This window comes from Camelus bactrianus, chromosome 5 (genome assembly GCF_048773025.1).
Source record: "Camelus bactrianus isolate YW-2024 breed Bactrian camel chromosome 5, ASM4877302v1, whole genome shotgun sequence".
Taxonomy (NCBI): Eukaryota; Metazoa; Chordata; class Mammalia; order Artiodactyla; family Camelidae; genus Camelus; species Camelus bactrianus.
The window spans coordinates 65,621,415-65,638,542 of record NC_133543.1 but is presented as its reverse complement, the minus strand read 5'-3'; the positions used below and the strand labels follow the sequence as shown (position 1 = coordinate 65,638,542).

Sequence of the window (17,128 nt, the reverse complement as noted above, 5' to 3'; positions counted from 1 at the left end):
CTCCTAAAAAAAAAAAGAAAAGAAACTAACTCCAGACTTCAGTGCTCTCCTGAACGCACACCGTGCTTGACTAACCTGTTGATTCTTTTCCTAGATAAAAAGAAGTAAGAATGAAGAATTAAGCAGTTAAAGAATGACTGGCTCTCCATCCTTACCAAACTTGCAGGCAGATCATGGGGGGCAAGACAAGACCTGAAGAGAGAGTCAGCCAGTCTGCATGAAGTGGAGAAGGATGCAGAACCCAATCTCCTGACTCAGTGATTCACTCAGATTCTTTCCCCCACTTTTCCCTTTAAAAACTGTCATGGCTGAGCAGAATCTTCAGCGGTGGTCTCTGAACAGGAGTCCACCATTTCCCCAGATTGTCGGATTTTTGATTAAAGCACCTTTCCTTTCTACTGACACTTGCCTCTCGAATTATTGGCTTTTGACTGGGGAGCAGCCGAACCTGAGTTTGGTAACACTTAATTTCTTAATCATTTACAAATTATAAAAAATGTTTACCACAATGCTTACGACACAGTGAGCACTCTGTAAATGCTATTTGTAGGGAAGGAAAAATATCTTTTCTCTCTACCCTCCTAAACTCTCAACTGACACCGCTGTAAAATAAAATTCGTATTTTATGACAAGAAAAAGGAATAAAAACCCCCCTCTGCCCTTTGGCCTCCTCTCTCCCCTCACTGTGCGTTGGGTATTGGCATTAGGCATCAACCAAACCTTCCCCACCGGCAGAAATACCTGCTCAATCGTAAAGAGCAACTTCTTCCTAGCATCAATAAGACAACTCCTTAAAGATAACATTCCTTCTTGCTCTCGTAAGGGGTCACATGGCACTTAGATCTGGATTATGTAAACTGTCACTAATACGTCATTTCATGTACAGCCGTCTGTCTTGAAAAACTTATATAACTGTGGCTTGACTTCTAACGAGCAGAACAGTTCTCAGAGCTTTCTGAATTGCTCTTCTGGGTTTATAATCCTTAAATTTGGCTTGAATAAAATTTTCCATTTCTTTCTTAGATCGACTGTATTTTCTGTTGACACTCCCTGTAACAAAAGACAGATTAACAAGGGACTAGCATTCAGATTTATTTAATATAAGTTTTGCGTGACATGGGAAAGAAACAGAGACCCAAAGAAATGGTTATATCTGAAGGTTTTTTACGCTAGGTTTGAAGAAGAGTTACAAGTCTTGGAAAGGTATGGTAGGACAAAGAGTATGAGTATGAGACAAAGAGTAAACTAGGAAGAACTTAGCAAACAGATGCCTCTCTTCTCTTCATCCCTTTGTTTTCCGAGATAAGGATGCTCCTTTCCTCCTAGGATAGAGAGGGTACCTCTCACATGAGGATTGTATGACCAGCTTCAGAAGACAGTGAGAAAGTCCTTCCTTCATATGCCATTGCTCAAATCCCTTTCGGTTGAAATATCCAGTGTGTTGAAGTGCCATATTTTGAGGTAGCATATCCTGAACCCCGTCATATTCTTGTTATCATTTCTCCCTGGTTCAAAGAATCATTTTTGGTGTGGACTCACAGGTATAAGAAAACACATTAGGAAAAGAGTTCAGGAGCCCCGAAGATCCTACTAGAGGAGACAATGGCCCAGGGTGGAGGGACGGGGACCATTTCCACCTTGATTACTTTAGCACTAGTGAGAGCTGGAATCTGAATTGTCTGGATACTTACTCTCTTCCTCATTTTATACCTGCTGTGAGCCAAGTGATATTTTCTGCTAAAATTTCCAAAGTAGATAACCATAGTCCCTTTATAATCATTTCCATACCAAGAGGCATTCATTCACACTCAAAAACCCACAAGAATGTGGCTCCCTTTTAAACCAGGGAAAGGTCACCAGAGGGCACTCAGATTCTGGGCAAAGGGATACCCCAGAACAGTCCCCGAACAACAGCTTCTAAAAGAACAATAGTCCTCTGAGAACTGCAGCACTTTGTATTCTCTGGTTCTCTTGCCTAACTTTGAGAGAAGGTCATGATCTCATAGAGCAAGTATCTCAAGCATGTTGACTGCATTTTTACTCAAAAAACTAATGTTCACATCTCAATCACAGTAGGAGGAGGTCTTGTTACCTTGGATGTCTCCATCAGTAACTACTCTTCTGAAAAAAAAAAAAAGGAACTACTCTTCTAAGGTCTCTTTCACTTTCCTTTGACATGCAAATTACCAGCTGTCTATATCCCTCTCCAACCCAATCTCCATGCTTCCAGTACCCACACTGATACAACGTGCCTGGCTCTTTCTTGACCAATGAACCATTTGCTACTCTGCTTTACTGCAGGTTTGCAACATCTGTAATATTTCCACCTCCAGTTTCACCAACTACTCTTCATGTACACTGCCAACACAGTCCTTCCCTTTCTGTTTCTCACACCCCCTCATTCCCAGCAAACCTACCCACTGTGACACTTCCCTGTTCTGAGCCTGTTAGATTATTCCTGGTTTTGCTTTCCTCCACCTTTCCCTTAACCCACTGGTTAACCACTTCAGAGAAACACAGCATGAATACTCTAAAATATATTTCACTCCTGCTTTTGTCAATTCACAGACTTGGGTAATTCCTACCACCCTTAGAGCAAGAAGGCAAAGACTCAGATATTATCTCCATACTTTGATACAGCAAATTACAAAAAGCCAATGTGCATAATGCTAAATCATCAAAAAAAAAAAAACCTACTCAAGAGCATGGTGGCAGGAAATAATTAAATTGCTTATGATTCCAGTGAACTAGAGTTTTATAACACTAGTTCTGACTTAAAAGATTATATTTCTTCAATTTTTAACCTCTGTGAATGGACCTGCATTTCACTATTTTCTTAATTTTACTCCTATTAGCTTTATCTTTTATATTTAAATAATTATGTTAGTTTTATCATGACTCCAAGCTTTAAACTACACAGACAAGGCTCCGAGATTCCTTTAATGTTTCCTAAGGTATATTTAATATTCCCAATACACAAGACACCAAACAACCAAATAAACAGTAGTGTGATTTTGTTACCGAAAAATCAGCCCCTGTATCCAGAAAAGTGAATTCAAACTCGGAGGCAAAATCTGGGAGCAAAGAAAAGAGCAGCTTTATTGCTCTCCTGGGCAAATTGGAGTCAGAGCAGACTAATGCCTTAGTAACTATGAATACATCTTGGGGTAGGGACTTGGTGATTATATAGGTAAACGGCCAAAGTGCAGCAGTGACATCAATCAACATTGTTTTACAGGAGTTCGTCAGGCGTCACGAGAACTTCCTGTGGTCCACCAAAGGGGCATCTTGCCCATGACCTCTCCTATCTTGATCTAATCCGTTTGGTGTCCTGGGGGCTTCAAGAAGATCTGATTTTCCTAAGGTTATTTCTGTGACCTTCTTGGAACATAGCTTCTCGTTTTAGGTGCAAATTATTCAGGGTGAGGCATAAATCACAGGGTTGGGGTTGCTAAGCATGTAATCAATCAGGCAAATCAAATAACAGTAGTAGCAGAAGGGAAGACAGGTTAGTCAGCTAGAAAGAATTTGAAAAAAAACAAGCTAATCAAACATAGTATATTCTTTAAGCTGCCTTAGCATCAGGGAAGCCATTTAGATTCCTTCAATTTTATGGATTAGATTTTGAATTTATATTTTATTTTATTTTTATTGAATAATGTATTATGAGATATACACAGTGTATTCATCTCAGAATAAATTGTTAAGATGATTAATATATTTACTGTATCAAAATAATAAAATTTGGTGAATTGACTAATAAAATATTTGTATAGAGTAATAGCACTAATCATATCCAAAGTTTACACAACCCAAGCAGTCTATAAGTTTTCTTTAATTATCTAAATCGTTACTTTTAAAATGTTTATTTCAGATTAAGATATCAGTTAATAACTGTTCTAGTTAAGATACTTTCTCATTTAAGTAACTGAAAGTTCTAGTTCAACTTGGGCTGAAAAATAAAGAAATTTATTCTCTCACACAACAGTAAATCCAGAAATATGGCAGGCTCATTCAGGTACCCAACAGTGCCATTAAGCACCCAGGTCCTTCACATTTTTTTCTTTCATTGTTGATACATTTGTTTTGCCTTCAAGCTAGACTTCCTTATGGACAAAGAATGACCCCCTATTGCAATTTCAAGCATCTGTTCCAGACACGGGACCAATACCAAGAGCTGACATAGACTTCTCATCCGATGTCTCCTTCCCAAGTGTAGGGAAACTTTTGCTACCCCACCTCCCTCCAGTCCTGTCATCTCATATAATTGAGTACGACGGGAACAAGGAACAAAAACTTCCTCAAGAACCAATCGCTGACAAGAGGAATAGAAACACGATGACGATTAGCTCAGCCTAATCCAAATTTCACTTCTATTAGGAATGAACCACCTTCCTCTGAGTTATGTGGGGAAGAGTGGACGTCTGAAAAATACTAGAGTTCCAGAAGCAAAGAGTAATAAGGAAATTATTTGAATGAACAATCAATAACAAGGATGAGAAGTGACTCTTAGAAGTGAAAAGATGCTTCTTATGAATCAATGTGCAAGAAATGGAAAGGAGAATTAACTTCAGGTAGAGAATCACATCTAGCTTGAGCTGTTCAGTGTTATTCAGTGGGAACATGGAGGTCCAACAGGGAAGGGAGGCAAAGACGTGACAGTGATGCTTGATGCTTGCCATTAGAGAAGACAAAGTGGAGTCAAAAACAGGAAACAGACTGAAAGACAGTTATCACTTATTGTGATCTTGAAGCTACTGTCAATTTTCAAGTACAAAACTATTACCTCTCACTCATCTCTTGGAATGTTAAGGTGGTCCAGACCTACTAAAACTGGACTGATCTATGAATGTTAAGCTCTGTAGAGTAATTATCTCATATTAATAACTCTAGAGAAGCTGTTGTTGTCATATATTTCAAAAATAAAATTGAGTCATCTGTTTCCATTAAATCAAGTATCAATAAAACAGGAAATTAATTTTAAAATGGAGGTATCTTCACAGAATTGTCTAGTCAAGCAAAAAGAAGGAAGGGAATATAAGGTGATAAATCACATCGCCTGTGTTTTAATTATAGATTCCCCTTCATAACCCCATAATTTTCTATACTTTTATTTATGTATTCTGTATTTTTATTTTCCCAAATTTTTGGCATATGTTAACTTTTTCATGAATAATGGTCAGGAATAATATACATCATATAACCAAAAATATAACCTTAAGTAACTCAGTGATGCATAGAAAAAAATCAAGTTTCTATATGTATATAAATTATTTATTTTTTCCTTAGTATTCAAAGGAACTTGCTGATACTGACATGGTTACTTGTTACCAAACAAGAGATACAAAAACCTGTTTAACACGTCTATTCTCTGTTGCAAAATGTATCTGTTCTCTCTTGCAACCACAAGACAAAATTCGCAGCAAACCTTTCCAAAAATAGTTAATGCTATAATGTGAAAAAGATAAATCTATTTTTTAAATGTATATGTTCTGAAATAAAATTAAATGCTTCTTTGTTGGACTATGTCACTAAGTAAGACAACCAAGAACTGCACACACGCTTCTTGAATAAAGCAAATTATCTGCAAAATAAGCATTATTTATTGGGAATTTACTTTCAAAAACAATTTAGGTCATCTCTGTATAACTAAATGCTATCAGATAAAACTGAGTTAAATAACTCCAATTTCTTTTAATCTCATTAAATGAAAGCACAACTCATTGACATCTTTAAAGAAATCAGTATAGATTTTCAGGGATCCCTAACCTTTTTTGTGCCATGAATCCATTTGGCAGTCTAATGAAGTCTATGGACCTCTTATCAAAAACTGTTTTTAAATGCATAAGATAAAATACAAACTATTTAAAAAAAAAACGGACTTATCTAGGGGGAGGGTATAGCTCAGTGGTAAAGTGCATGCTTAGCATGCACGAGGTCCTGGGTTCAATCCCCAGTACCTCCATTAAAAATAAATAAATAAATAAACAAACAAACAAACCTAATTACCTTCCCCTCCAAAAAAAAAAGAGAGAGAGAGAGTGAAAAAAGAGATAAGGATAAAAACAGAGGAAAAAAAACTTTAAAAAAAAGAAACAAAGTACAGTTAATAAATTATATTAAAAATAATTGGAGGTAAAGTTATATGTCTGTAGATATATCTACAAATGAAAAATAATACCTGAGAGCAGATGTAATTATTATTGCAATTTTAAACTAGTCATAAACATAAAAACATTTCAGAATATGTGCAGTCAGAGCAATGAGACATGACAATAAACATCTGCAACTTCCAGAAAGTTACTGGTACTTAACACTGTGTGTGTGTTTCCCTGCCTTCAAAACTGAAAAATATACTAAATTTAAGTGAGGTGTTCATTAGAATAATAATGTTTTTGTTCCCTAACCGAGTTCATGGACCCTTTGGAGTGTGACATGGAGCACACACTCAACTCCTTGTGACTCCAATTACATGTTAGTTAGACCTGGAGAAAGTAAAAACTATACAAAAAGAAGATAGCAGTTTTTTAATTAATCCAGTTAATGTTCTTAAACTCCCATAGGCAATTACTAATGACTATGGTCATCATCATGAAGACAGAACAGAGAAACATCTCTACAGTTCCCAGATTCAGTCTGCTCTGTTAAACCACTCAAATGGTTCTATGACTCTCTGCCTTCATTCACCACTTGCTGTCTTGAACTGCCCCACTCCCTTGCTTGCTAACTCATCTTCATCCTTGCCCAGGTAACCATCACACTATCTTTCTAGACACTGCGTCCCCTCATGCTGATGAATAACCTCCACCCCTACTCCTTCAACCTTCTCTCCATTGTAGAGCAGAATAACAAGTTCTATTTAAGTCTAAGTTAATTTGAGATAAGTCTCTGTCACCTACTATTAAAAAGGACATAACAGCCAAAAACAGAAAAAGTGGTGCTCAATAAATATTTATTAAATTCAACTGGATAATATCAGAATCCCTTTGTCAACTCATACTTTAAATATGGCTATATTTTTCAGAATGAGAAGGGGGGGAAAAGATTGCAAATTTTTATGAGGATTTTAAAGCAAGTCAGTATCTCACTGAATAAGCCCCAAAGAAAGATTTATTGTAACATTGTTCTTTAAAGCCTCATCTACATTACTCTAGGAAATCTCATTTTTCCAAATTAATCATAAATTTCCTACTCTACTTAATTTAAGCAATTAAGCCTATGATAATTCAAATGTTATCAATCTAGTAGTAGTTCCACCTTCAAAAAGAATTAAAGACAATGTTGGCAATATGATAAATCTTACTTGTTTGTCGTTAAGAATTTTAAAGGCTTTTCTCCTATATTCAGAATCACAATACAATGCACTGAAACAGAAATAATAATTCACAAAATACTTACTCTAATTGTAAAGGCTTGCTACTTTATACATCTGAAATTTCAATAGACTTTTGTCATTTCAGATGGCATTTAGATAATTTCAAACAATTCACTTACTCAAATGTGACTCTAGCAATTCTCTCAAACTGTATTTTGCTAAACTCACTGCATAAGCAGCATCTTCTTACTAATTATACTCAATTACTATATGCAGCATAGAGGTAAACTGCTTTGAAATTAACTCAGTTATACAATTGTTTTTTACAATAAGCCAAACCTTCTCTATTCTCTGTATCTATGTATACTACCAGCAATGATCAACATTTATGTTGGAGAACATTTTTATGATTATAATAGTGCATGTCCTCACAGAGGTAGTAAGAAAGTTCCACCATCAGCCAAAATTCAGTACGTAATAGAAAATAACAAATCTGACTCCATATTAGATCTGTTCCTTTGGCTTTAACCCTGTGCTCTGTTTCCTGGGCTTAGTTTTGCTGGTTCTGCACCTTTTGTAAAAGAAAGTTGCCAAGAACCCGAGATATATAGGATAGCTTATTCTCAAGGCTCTGATCTTTAATGATATTAACACTTTTCCATTCATATAAAGATAACAAGTTACAGAATAGAAAATATTTGTTTTGTTGGAGGTTTACAGGGACACCATGATCTGACCCATGTGGACAACTGCAAGAACAAAGGATTCCAAGAACAAAGAATTCCTAAACCAAGAAGTTTGCAAGAACCAAGCATACCCTCTTGTCCTTTATAGTATAAAAGGAAACCAAATTCTGACTTAGAGAAGGTAGTTCTCTAGGACATTAGTCTGCTATCTTCTCAGTATGCTGGCTTTCTGAATAAAGTTGTTATTCTTTACTCCAACACCTTCTCTCCCGATTTATTGGCCTGTCTTTTGGCAAGCAGAGCGAGTTTGGACTCTGTAACAAGTATTTATTAGAGTTCTTCAAAGGCAGACAAAAATTAAATAGATTACAGTGACTGATATATATGTTGACCTTTAAAAATATTTTACAAAATATTCTAACTTCTTAAATAAAAGTCTTATAAGTACTCACCAAGCTATGTTTTTAACCCACCCAGGTGGAAATCTGGGTAAATTAACCTATTTGCTGTTAAAATTTTACTGGCATTCATGATAGTTGTAAATAGCTAAAAGAGAAATCAAGAGGCTAAAATCAAGTTCACTCTCTTGTCAATGTTTAATTACCTCAAATTTGGAGATGTACTACAACACAGATGGTTCTACTTTTTAGCTAAAACTCTGTCTGAAATTGACATTACCTCATTCAAATACAAACTACGTAAGAAGTAGAGCTTGGATACCATTTGATGAAATATTACATAATTATTTTAAAAGGTTATACATCCAAATCCTTAATGACTTCCTTTAGTAGGTTACTTACACTCTACACTTCCTTCTACCAAACCTCTTGACTAGCTGTGCTTAACTGAAGATCATCATTTCTACAAGAGTAGAGTAAAAATTGAGCCCAAATCATTCCATCTGCTCTTGGTTAATAGCTCTGGCAAAGTCTAAGTTCCTTGAAATTCTTGGAGGACGTATGGTTGGTGTTTCAGGGAACAGGTCAATGATAACATCTGATAATCATCAGAAAAAGTTACACAATACCAGGAAAACACTACATTTACACACAATTCTCACCTCACAGAACCTTATAAACTTACCAGTAATAGCTACCTTCCAAGCAGTGAATTTACCTTTTGATGGTTGTTAACTGTACATTTGCCTGTGGTCTATTTAAGAAAAGTAGAAAAGGCCTCCATGATGATGTTACCATCAGGGCCATGAACCAAGAAAGGGGATAGTAGATCTTTCCCACTTTTTTCTCTGCCTTGACAGGTATAAATAGGAGCCTGAATACTCCTTTATAATCTGGAGAAAAAATGTCAAGGATCTCTAGCAACAGTTATCTGGAAAAGATCTTAAATTAATGGTTAAAATTAGCTCAGAAATATCAATTAATTGAAGTTATTTTTCCTTACGAAAAATACACTTAGCACAAACAGAGAATAGCAAAGAATATATGTCATAATTTTATGTACATATACATATAAACATACACATGGGGGGGATTAGTTATTCCAAAACTTGAGTTTCTAAGGCATATTCTGAATCTCCTCTTCAGAAAGCATGTGATGAAGACTATATGTAGGTGTTTTTATATAATGTTAATTGAAAAAAAAAAGTGAAATAAAGACAGCTAGTACTGTCTAGGTATGCTCTTAGATGCATCCTGGAAAATATGTACAGTGTTATTTAAAACTCTTTTAAAAAGTCATATTAATCTTTGCAATCACAAATGTTATGTAAATTAACTCACTTATTCATATTATGGGAGCAAATTAGACCACCTTTCCAAAACTATTCTTAAATACACATTATTGAATGATGAAACTAATTCCAAATTTACCATAACTATACTACTTCACTGAAAACAGAAAATTGGCACTTACTCTCTTCCACAATATTTGAGCTAATTAACTGTCTTCTGATGAAAAATAATCATGCACTATAAGTATCATTAGAGTGACTGCAAACATCTTCTTAGCACAAAACTGACAAATAACAGAGACTGAAAAGTGTATAAGAACTGTTTTCTAAACTTAGCTCTGGAAAAATGACTTTTAGGCAGTATTTTTAAAAATAATGCTGGATTTCAATTTCATATTCACACTGTTTGGAAGCAAAGCCATTTCTCTGCTCAAAGTTTATACTATTTTTCCTCTTCCAATTTGAATATATTTAAGTTCCTACAGGAACAAGTTTAAGTTTCCTAATCTCTAAATGCATTAAGACAAACACTATTAGATCTACCAGCCTCTAATACGTTTAAAGACCAGAGCTCATCATGGCAGTCATGCAGTTGGCTCCTGTAACTACTTTTGAATTCACTATTATATTCAACTAAAATAACTTTTTTGCTCTTTAGAGTTTTCAGAAAACAAATCGCGGTTTTGTAAAATGAACCAAAGTGCTCTGCTAAGTAAAATTTAAATAAAAATCATCTATTATTCAGCAATGGAGATTAAGATTTTAAAGATTTTTAATTTAAAAGCAAAAGCAAAACTGGATATTTCATGTTAAAATTACCCTTGAATATTAGATCCTTGAACATTCACTTGTGCTTTGATTATTCAAAAAAAGTGCCTATTCTGTTAATATGATCACAAATTCAACTACAATTTCCCATACACTCCTACTTTTTATAGATTCACCGTTAATAATAAAGTCTAAAAAGTTATGATTAAGATTTTTACAAAAGATCTTATCCTTTAAACAATTTATCCATACTTATTGTTTTCTTTCTCCAATACAGCGATCTGTTCACCTGAAAAATAGTTAAGTTAAACATCCAAGAGTGTGATACAGCACATTGAGCTATAAAAATAGTTTGTTTTACTAACTGACATATCAAACTAAAAATTAAATATTTCACAATCATCATGCATGTATCAATAGTTAACAAGTTCATACATTACAGAGAGCAAATAGACAATAAATTATATGTTGGTAAAACATTTAAGAAGTAAAATAACCTGCACAAAGTCACAGTGATGACAAGTTCAGTTCTGGGATTTGAATCCAAGCCTAATGTTCCCCAGGACATAAAAAGTATGCGACAAATATTGGTTGAATCAATTAATGAATGGCTCCAAAATTTACCCTCTAAACTTTTAAGGAAACTGCTGTGGCCATTGGGAGAAGAAAGTTTGTTTGTACATCATAAATGTATTTTAGTCTCTCAAGTGTTATTTCCGAGAAGGGTGCCAATTTCTTCAAATATATTTGGTAACTTCTCATAAAGGCAACATTGAGCTGGTCTTAAAAAAATAACCGGTTCTTGAGTATAAATATAAACCAAAATAAAACATAAATGAATTTCCTGATTGTTCTCTTCTGTTTGAGAGAATGACTCAGCCTTAGCCATAACAAAATCTCACCCAATATGCTCAAAAAATAAAATTTATGATTAAACTAAAGCTATGATTAAAACGTAAAAGTAGTAATTTTTATAAATTAACTACAGATATGTCACTGTTACATGTGTATTTTAGATATAAATGTTTCAGTTTACTCCTACAGGTTCAACTGAATCAACTGAGTCAGAAGCCTTATGACCTTTATGTCTAAAAACCTATTAACACAATTTCATCTCTTTAATGCTCACAGTAAGCTTGTACTTATGTAAGGGAAATTTCTTTACTTTGCAAGTGGAAAAACTGAAATCATAGACAAGGAGAACACTTTGCCAAGGGTGATTCATAAAGTCAGTCTCAAAGAGTAGGCTGATATTCACAATCTCAAACTCACCAACCCAGAGGAAATACAAACCATATTAGTGGTTTTTACTATTCAACCCCCAAATCCACAATAGTAGACCTACCTTCTTGGGAAAAAAAAAGGAGAGAGAGAGAGGCAAAGGAAACATGAACAATTATAACACTTAAAAGAAGGGTCTAAATTGCAGATAAGGTTCTGAGTTCCTGGCTAGTCTGGAACTTGGAAGCAGCAGGGCCTTAGGCATTTGGGCAAATGTGTAAAATACTGAGATCACACCAACTTCTCCCTCAGGTGAAAAAGCAATATCCATTATCATCATCATCGTGACCACTTCTGACAAACACAAGGAAGACTTCTGGACACATTTTCCACTTTAATTTCATGACCCAAATCTGTGCCATTTGAGAATATCTAATAATTGAATTATTCAATTTAGTAGAAAACCATCTGCCCCAAACCCAAGTCTTCAGTTCTTAGTGGCAATAAGAACAAAGAAGGTCAAGGTCAAGGGCTTGAAGCAGGCCTAGTCCAGTTGAGACAAACAGCAACAAAATGTGGATATTCGCAAAGTATGATCAGCACAAAAAGCATCAGGCCCCCAGCCCAGCTACTGCACTGCAATACTGATAGGGAAGGGTCAGACTGACCTCCTAGAGCACTTCTTTCACAGCACTCTGGGCTTAGTTTATTTTTTTGCCAAGAAGACTGATCTTGGTCACCTAAAATTTCTCATTGCAAAAGAAATCCCTTGTTTAAACCCAAGTACAACCAACAGCTCCTTTCCAATTATTCCCTGCAACTTCCCCAGTCTCTTTCATGCCTGGCTACTGAGCTCAGTCTAGTTTGGCTGCGGGCCAGGTTCCTCTCTTCTTTCCTTGTCAGTCGTAAAAACTTGGAAAACACTCCTGGACGGCTCAAGGAGACCTTTTAATTATGCAATGGGGCAGTACCTTAGCCTGTCTGCTGTTTTCAGTAAGGCTTGTAGTCGCCAGCGACTTCAGTCTCCCAACTGGTGGGTTTTCTAGCAAGGCTACTTGTTTGTGTTGGGGAAGGAGGAAAAGACTGGCAGAGAAAGAGGCGATTTGCAAATCTGAAAAATGTCCAGGTCCTCTCAGAGTTTCCTACCGCCTCATATTCACTCCTGTCTCATTACTGCCCTCCTTTAGCATCTTATCACCCATTTGGTAGCAAAGACACAAAACAATCTTTCTTGGGGATCTTCTAGTCCTAGAAATTATCAAGTGGAGTCTTAACTAGAACACTCTCCAAAAACTTTTACTCTTAAATGTTGATGAAAAAAATTTTTAAAGCAGGTCCCAAAATAAATTTATTAAATCCTTCTTGATTGCATTATACTTTGTAAAACTTGCAGACTGAAATAGCGCATGTAGATGTCTGATTGCAAGTGAAAGTAAGGTGAGCTCAGTTGGCAAAATCTACTAAGACTAGGAAGGGATACCCTGACAAACAGCCTTCACTAACTCGGGGTTTGCCCAAGGTACTAAGTGCACTCGCCAAGCCCAGCACCAGCTACGTCTTCCTTACTCTACCCTGGCAACTAGTTCCAGCTGCAGCGTCCAGCTTCCTCCTGTTCAAGTCCCATTCAACATCGTAAACACATTCCAAGAAAACCAGCCTGCCCAGAGTTCCCTCCCGCACACAGGGAAGTCTGCGCGGCAGCCCCAGGAGCCACTGGGAAGAACCGATTGCGCTGGGTTCCGATCTGTGCAGTCAGCCAGCCCACGGGGAGGTGGACCCCGGCAAGCGAGCCTGGCTGCGGGACGGAGAACCCAGGGTCTCTTCACCTCGCAGCGCGGTGTGCCCCTCTAAAGTAGCGCCCGCCAGAAGGAACTACTTGACCCATTCTGTCAAAGGGTAAAATGTGGGCGCCACCCCTGGGTTTGGGCCCTCCCCGCCCCAGGCTTTAAAGAATCCTCGGCCCGGCCTAGGAGCTTCGCGCCTCCCCGCCCCCCATGCCCACACTCTCCCGGAGCCAACAAAAGAGAGGTTAGGCTGGAAGAAGTTTCGCTCCTGGGTCGCCTGTCTGTGACCCGGCGATGAATTGCCGGCTCGGTCCCGTCTGGTCCGCGCACCCTCAGCCGTACTGATCCACCGGCGCCCCCCACCCAACCTCCACGCCGCTCCCTCCAGCTCCTGCCACCGGCCCCGGCCACCCGGACCAAAGTTACCACAAAGGGCTCCAGGAGTCGGGAGGCCGCAGCGTCCTCGACCTCGTGAGGCTCCCTGTCATCCCTGAAGCACTGCCACGGCAGTCGTCAACAGGTCTTAGCCTCCTTTCTTGCTGGACGGCTCCCCGAGCCTTTGACTGTCCTAATTTTTGCAACCTGCCCAGCGGCGGCAGCGGCGGCGCGCAGCCCCGCGCCCTCCTTCCCCGACACCCGGCCGGGGTGGACCACTGCCCGCCGCCTCTCAGGATGTCAGCTGAAAAGAGACCAAAAGCTACCTGGCGGGACGCTGGGCTTGCAGCCCGGGAAGCCCCCACATAAATCGCGGTCTCTCCGTACCTTACTGACTGATGCAGTCGGGTCAGGCTCCGGGCAGGGGCGTGGAGAGCCGCCGCGTCCTCGGAGCCCGGCGATCTCCTCTCCAGCACAGCCGGGGCGCCGTTTCCGTGGCCGAGAGGGAAAGTTTCTCTACGTCAACACGGTGCTGGACTCGGGACCCTCCAGCTCCGGTCCCCTCCCTCTACGCGCTCTCTGCCCCCTCCCTCCTCTTCCTAATCGGCTGAAGCCAAAACTGGCGCTGGCGGGCGGCTGGGGCTGGAGGCTCGGGACTCCGGGTCGCTCCCGGCTGGGAACGCAGGGCTCCCCCTCTCGGCCAGAAGGAAACTCTCCCAGACTCGGCTGGCGCACTTCTGGCGGTCTCCTTGGACACTTCCAAACGGGACGCCTGTGTTCAAGCCCGCTGACTTCCTTCAATCCCTGATGCTCGTCTCCTCTGGGCCCCCGGGGCTGTGTAGGGTTCGCACAGGACCCACGGGGGAGAGTGGGATGTGAGAGAAGCCCGACTGCAGGAGAGGCCTTACCGTACCGGGTTCGCAGCCCGCACAGAAGCCAAAACACAGTTTCCCCCACCCCCATCCCTCGTCCCCCGCCGCGTTTCCTTTTGAACCTCCTCCCTGAAGCACTGGATCGGGACAATTCGCTTTCCCTTATCTCTATGTGTTTCCGAACACAATTTTAAAGCGCTTCTGCTGCTTAACAAGGAAAAAAAAGTGTCAACAGACGCACATACACGAATACGAGTAGAACGTGCCTTCTTTACAGCCTTTATCAAGAAAGCACTGACACAGTTGTGCTGTGGCACCTCTACACTTTTCCCCCCTCATTTTTAAAAACTCAGACCGAACTTCTGCACTTTGTTAAGCCTTTAAAAAAAAAAGAAAGAGAACGAAAACTGCCTCCACCACCAGATCATGCTCATTAGCTCCATTCAGATGTTAACCTCAGATTCAGGACCTCGGTATAGGGTTCAAGGGACAACACAACAAACCATTCTCACTGACCACAGTAAACTTGTGTGGGAAGAAGGACAGGGAGGAGGAGTATGCTCATTTAAGCGACTGTCTGAGGATGAGAGGACCTTAGTAAAGTTTTTTTTAGGACATTTCAGAATTTAGTTTAGTCATTTTTTTTATTTGAATGTGAAAATAGACGGACAAAGGGAAAAAAGCATTTTGCAAAGCTAACAAATATAATGTGTTACAGTGGAAGCCAGGGCTTAGAATCAGACAAGCCAGATTCCTTTCCAGACTCCATCCTTACTCATTCTGTGCCCCAGGACACTGGAGGCAATTACAACTGCCAAAAAGAATTATATAACAGAACTTACAGTTACGGTCACATTTATAGGAGTTAGAATAGAGTAGTGTCAGGCACAGAGGAGACAATAAATACTTGGTTTTTATATCTCACTATATTTGGCTGTAACTAGGAGAAGATGGTACTAGAAATTTCCCCCAAAGATCTTGTTAACTGAATCAATTTTCTTCTCCCTGACACTTTTTCCATTAAAAAAGATACATCACAATTTTTGAAATGAAAACTTAAGTTAGGGATTACCTAGCTCTAGCCAAATTCCCTTACTTTAAACACAAAGCAACTGAAGTCCAAGCATATTAACTGACTTTCTCCAAATCTCATTGTTAGGAGATGCTAAAGCTAGGACCAGAAATCAGGCCTCTTCAAACGTGGGCAGAGTCCTCTTTTAACTATGTCTTCCACTCTATCACGACAATTAAGCACACAATGTAAAATAATTACACTGAAGATATTAATCTGAGGACAATGCTAGTTGCTTCTTCTGTAAATAATCTTAAAACAATTTTCAAACAACCCTTAAAAAATAAATGGTGCTATTTAGGTGATCACTTAAATTCAACATGATTATAAAAATAAATCACAATAGCCCAGTACTTAGGAATAAGGAGGTTGACCGGATGACCAAATCCATGCTTCCATTATATAATTATAAATATATGGGTGTGTGTGTACTTCTAACACAATATTAAACAATATTTTTGAATAGATAACTCCAGACTCCCAAGAATGCACCAACAAACCACTATGATCAGTGGAACCCAGTTTGAGAAACACTAGTTTAGTTTTCAATACAGTACAGCTCCACGCAGGCCATAAGAATAAAGCAGGCTGCAGAAATCAAACATTCTATGCTCCATCAACTGAATTAATGGAAAAATCTCATAACATGTACTTATTTCTTATTCATTTGCCTGTATAATCTTTAAAGAGAAGTTCTTCTAAACCTTTTCTCACCTTACTCAATGTTGAAAGTTGCTTGGATTTTTATATAACTCCCAGGCTCTCAGAGATAAGATCCTATATCTTCCCTCTGAGTAGAGGGTCTCTACTACGCTAGCCTCTCCCTAAGTTAGCCGCTAAAATCATTTCTGGAAGGCATTTCGTAGCTTTCTCTTTTAGAGTTCTATGCTCCCTTACCATGAGACTTGGAAGTTGCCAAAAAGAGAAAAAATTATAACCATAAAGTACATCCATCATGGATAGATGAATGGGGATGCATGAATTCCTATAACTGTCTTTTTCTAATCATTACATACAGGGCTAAAGATTACTCATTTTTATATTTCCTCCCAATGTTTAAAGTCTCTAAACTTGTTATTGCTCTGTAATTTTTATAACATGACTTATGACATGAACTGCTTTATGAAATGGCTTAGAGGTATAAAAATCTAAAGGATGTCAGAAGCAAGTTTTTAAAAACACTAAAATCAAATAGGACAAGATTTAAAATCAGATCTATAGCATGCCCCAGGAACTGAAGAAAGGAAATGCAGAGGCTCTGGCAGGGCACTATCATTAGAATATGCCTAACTCTACCCATGGCAAATACTCAGATTTCCATCTGAAGAGTCTTCACATTCATCAT

At 38.5% G+C, this 17,128-nt stretch overlaps 1 protein-coding gene across 5 annotated transcripts in view; it reads right to left on the bottom strand.

The window, feature by feature from the left end:
- GULP1 (GULP PTB domain containing engulfment adaptor 1) overlaps positions 1 to 14,612 on the bottom strand; it is a 228,981-nt gene extending 214,369 nt beyond the window's left edge. The window contains exon 1 of one of the 5 annotated variants that reach the window (XM_074364013.1): positions 14,227 to 14,612. The gene's annotated coding sequence lies outside the window, so the exon portion shown is untranslated. The remainder of the gene's footprint in view (positions 1 to 14,226) is intronic. The other 4 variants (XM_074364012.1, XM_074364017.1, XM_045520430.2 and 1 more) reach the window with 4 other exon arrangements.
- Positions 14,613 to 17,128: the final 2,516 nt, after the last annotated feature.